Source organism: Prionailurus bengalensis, chromosome X, assembly GCF_016509475.1.
Source record: "Prionailurus bengalensis isolate Pbe53 chromosome X, Fcat_Pben_1.1_paternal_pri, whole genome shotgun sequence".
Taxonomy (NCBI): domain Eukaryota; kingdom Metazoa; phylum Chordata; class Mammalia; order Carnivora; family Felidae; genus Prionailurus; species Prionailurus bengalensis.
The window spans coordinates 109,156,421-109,161,466 of record NC_057361.1 but is presented as its reverse complement, the minus strand read 5'-3'; the positions used below and the strand labels follow the sequence as shown (position 1 = coordinate 109,161,466).

The 5,046-nt window shown below is 42.9% G+C and overlaps 1 pseudogene; it reads left to right on the top strand.

Moving 5' to 3' along the window:
* The first annotated feature begins 2,819 nt into the window (after positions 1–2,819).
* LOC122477146 lies at positions 2,820–3,536 on the top strand (annotated as a pseudogene).
* Positions 3,537–5,046: the final 1,510 nt, after the last annotated feature.

Genomic DNA, 5,046 nt, shown 5'->3' with positions numbered 1-5,046 from the left:
CATAAAAGCACAAAAAGTTGTATCCGGTCTCCTATGTAAAAAGCCCTACATTAAAAAAAATAGATATTACTGAAGTATAGTTGCCATACAAAGTTATATTATTTTCAGGTGTATAGCAGAGTGATTGGACATCTCTATACATGATGCTGTGCTCACTATGGTAAGCGTAACCACCATACGTCACCCCACAATGTCATTACAATATTATTGACTATGTTCCCTATGCTGTGCTTTTCATCTCCGTGACTTATTTATTTTATAGCTGGAAGTTTGTACCTCTTATCCTCCTTCACCTACTTCACCCATCCCCTCACCCACCTCCCACCAGTTTGTTTTCTGTGTTTAAGAGTCTGTTTGGGTTATTTTGTTTGTTTGTTTGTTTTATTATTTTGACTCCACGTATAAATAAAACCATATGGCATTTGTCTTTCTCTGTCTCACTTACTTCACTTAACATGATACCCTCGAGGTCCATTCATGTTGGTGCAAATGGCAAGCTTTTCTTCCTTTTCCTTTTTATTAAAAAGCCCTAACATTAATCCACCTTACTTCATCCTCCCGTGAATCTAGGCACCATCTCTTACTGTTTCCTCACTTTCCCTTTTAGCCTCTTACAGTCCGTTTTCACAGAGAAGCCTAAGGGATCTTTTAAAAATGTAAATCAAACCACACCTCCTAAGAACTCACCTCCTATCACTCTTCACTAGCCTGCCTCACCAGTTGCCCTTCAGCCACAGTTATTGGTTTTGTTGTTTGCTTGTTTTACTTTTTTTCAGGGCTCAGGTGCTTATCTCATTCAGTCCCTTTGCACATGCTGCCCTTCTACCTGTAATACCTCCCCTCTGTTTGTTCTCATAGCTGGCTACTCCATATCCACCATATTTCAGCTGTAATATCACTTCCTCCTCAGAGCTATCTTCCCTGACCAGCTCATCAAAATGAGGTCACCTCTCCAGGCATATTAGTCTTCGTATTAGACCCCATATTTCTTCCCCATAGCATTTATCACAGTAGTAATTTTACAGTTATTTTTAAGATCACTTCCACTACTAGGATGTAAGCTCTGGGAACATTAAGACCATAACTTTCTTGCTCCTGATTTTATCCCCAATGCCTATGTCGCCCAATATGTGACACATAGCAGGTGTTCAAAAATATCGGGTAAGTGAAGAAATGACTGAAAGAATGAATAGAATTTGGAGCTTAAGCCTCTCTCTTGCATCAGCATTACTGTCATCACTGGAAGAAAAGAGAGGATGGGAGAGGATTTAGGGAGGCTGGTGTGCCTTTGAATTTGGAAGCACTAAGGAGCACGCCTGTAAGCTAAAAGGGGAAATCAAGTTTATTTCATTATTAATTAATGAGACTTGGGATTGAACGATAAAAATCTAATGATGTTAATGTCAGTTCTGAATGCTGGCTGGCAGTCTCTGAAGACAAGGTAAAATGGTAATAGGACACTGCAGTTTAATCCCCCAATTAGGAAGCAGCTGTCCCCTGCCCCCAGAGACAACTCTAGTTGCTGATTGATTTTCCTTATATGCTGTAATTATATTCAGCACCACCTTAGGCACCCTAAATATCCTGAATACCCCATTTTAGGTAGACCTTCCTTTACACAAGCCCATTGTATTAACAATCCAGATTAGTACAAAGGGCAAATTATGGAGAAATACAAAAGTATTCTTAATAAGATTCCTTTGCATAGCCAGTTCCCTGAGTGGATTTAAAATAGGTTTTAATTTACAAAAATATGACTTAACTGTAACCTTTTAGGGACACGTTGTCATTACCAAAGCAAAGTAGTAAAGATGGCTTTGCTTTATTCCCTGGCCAGACAGAGGCTTCAGCTTAGAATGCCAACTAAACCGAGCCCCTAACTCTTGCCGCACACTTACCCCTAATTTAGGTCACAACACAGCCTGATTTTCAATTCTATCGCAGCCCAGGCGCTAAGACCAGACAGCCATTTCACAAATATGAGCCTTTGAGCCCTGGCGGGGGGAGGTGGGGTTGTGGGAAAGTGAGAGAGTGCAGCCATGACTCACTGCAAACCCATCCCCGCTGCTGGAAAAAAAAATAACTCTAAATGCACATCCTACTGCTTGTGAGTCAGGAATGTCATTTTCATTTATGAAGGATGGAACATTATTTTTCTCTAACATTTCAAGTGAATAACTTTACATACATTTCCCCCGATTTCCATAGGAATTTGATGCCATGGAAGCAATCAGCGACGTGTCCCCAGAGCCTGGCAGAGAGTCTTATTTTTCTTACAGGTACATTAAGATCAATATCTCTGAATTCCCCTCCTCCCTCCAATTACATTTCTGGTGGGACCCACCTTGATTTAGGGGTTCAATGGGCGATAGGGTGGTCTTAATTCCTGATGTTATTTTAGGATCTTGGACTCACACTTTTATTGAGTCTCAGAAGCTGAGTTTCAGAAGTTCAGAGAAGCTTCTGCACGACATCCCTATTAAGAGGTGTTTGCCTCCCACTGTGAGACTCCCAGAGGTAGACTTGTCACATGTTATGTCAAGGAAAAGAGTGGAAAAGAGCAGAGGAGACGCCCTCTGTGTTCATTCCCCAGGGCATAGTTTCTGATTCTGCTACAAGTATTAGATAAATATACCTGGTAGAACAAAACAGAAAATTTGTTCCGGAGGAGAAAAGACAAAACCTTTGAGTTTTATAGTCTATGGCATTTCTTGTGCAGTTGCTTCCCTCTAGGAGCACAGCTCTTTTTCCAATTGGTGATATTTCTCTCCTTTTTTCGGGTCTAACGTTTGAATCTCACAGACACAGGTAATCCGGCCATGATCAAAGAATTTCTCTTCCTGGGATCTGGGAATCTCTATGGGCTACAGTCTTTTCATTTGGGGTTATTTCTGGGCATCTATGTAGTGACCGTGCTGGGGAATGTTTTCATCCTCACAGCCATTTCCTTTAAGCTCAGCCTCCACACCCCCATGTACTTCTTTTCGTCCAATTTTTCCTTCCTTGACATCTGGTCCACTACTTCCGTTGCCCCTAAGATGCTGCAGACCCTCTCTCAGATCCTGAGGCAGCTTCTTTTGCAGGTTGTGTGGCCCAGTTCTCCTTCAGTTCATTAGCTGTAGTTGAGTGCTTTGTGCTGCCAGGCCGTGCCTTCTGACCACTACCTTGCTGTCTGCAGCTCTCTCCAGTACCTATTCCTCATGAACCTCCACACGTGCATTATGTTTGCAAGTGGGCCTTGGCTGGATGGATTCCTAACCCCTGTGGTCACTGTCCTCATGACTTTCCAGCTGCCATCCTGTATAGCCTATGAGATTGGCCACTTCTTCAGTGACCTGGATCCTCTACTAAATCTGGCCTGTTCTGATCCTGAGGTGGTGGAGAAGGCCACTTTCCTCCTGGCCTCCTTTGTCATGGTGCCCATCCTGCTCAGTCAGGCACTAGACGAAGTACTTGGGGATTCAGGCCACTGCTTCTCCCTCTTCCAGGGAACTGGCCAGCAGAGCAGGGACCCTCCCTTAGGCCCTACAGCCTAAAGCCCTTGAGACCTCCAGGTTAATCCTTGCTTGGTAAAGTTGAGTTTGCCCAACAAATACAATTCCATCAGGCTATACCACCATATATAGATGTCTTTTAGGAGAAAATGTGGAAGACCCAAGTTGGCATGCCATAAAAATCTCTCTCTCCCTCCTTGTCTCTTTCTCCCTCTCCTTCTCTTCCTTTTTCCGACTTTCTATTATAGAAATATCTGTTGGTGCTAAGGTTTTTGGTTGCATTATGTATGTGTACCCATGTATACATACACACACACATACACGCACACATGCACACACACATTTGTATACACACATAGTCAGCATACCTTTCCCATTCAAACTTATTGTCTAGTACTTCCTATTATACTTTCTTAGCTTCTGCCTAGCAATGCTCTTCACTATGCCTCTCCTCAGGGTTCATGCACATTCACCTCCCTTTCTCTTATTTCTTAGATCATCTGCCCCTCCACTAAGCAGAACCATCTCTAAAATTCTAGAACAGCTATTGACTGTTCCACCCACTTGAACAGTTAGTTATGCAGTCCCCTTGAAGATTGGAATAACATTATTCTTATTCCTCTTAATGTCCTCCTAGCATGATGTTCTGCACAGAACAGATGCAAAAGAATTATTTGTTCATTGAATGAATCAAAGCAATCAATGTTTGGTGTATGAAAAGAGTGAAGTAAGTTACTTTTTTCTGCCTACGCTGGCTTCTCCTCCCCCAGCTTTCTCCACATGGTCATAGATACCCCCAGCTTTCTCCACAGGCAGCTCTGACTAACCCCCCTCCCAAACTTGCTTCTTGTCATGTCCTCTCATCCACTTTCCCCAGGGTGGCCAGATGTAGCTTTCTAAAATCCAAGCCTGGCCCTATCCTTTCCCTGTTGACAGGAACTCTCCATGGTTCCCTCCTACCCCTTGGATGGGGTCAGAACTCCTCAGCCTAGCTTCTGGCCACTTCTTGAGCTTATCCTTCACCAGTCCCCTTCTCCCACTTTGTGCTCCAGCCATACCAAATCTTTCAAATAGACTTGGAAGCTCATTAAAGACAAGATCATATACTCGCCATATCCCTCCTACAGTATCTAGATCCAGACAAAAAAGCAGTTGCTCAAATAAGACATCTTCAATCAAGTTGTAATAAAACCTTCACTTTCTTTTCCTCTTTGTTTCCATTTATTGGCTTATGAATCCCTTTGGCTTGAGGAAAAGGTAATCTCAATTGGCTGTTAGTGGTATGTGTGTGCATGTGTGCATATATGTGTGTGTATAACTCATTTATTTCACTTGCCCACCCTCCAGGTGGGCACCTCCAGGAGCACAGATAAACCCTCCAAGAACTTCCACCTACAATATGAGTCAAAGAACACCAAACAGTTGGGGAAACACTTTCCCAGCTGGTTCTTCCTACTCCCTTCCCGACCACCCACAGAGCTCCCTCTTGTATAGGGTCTAATTGTCCCTAATCTAGTTTTAACTTCTTCTAATTACCCTCAATTAGGAAATA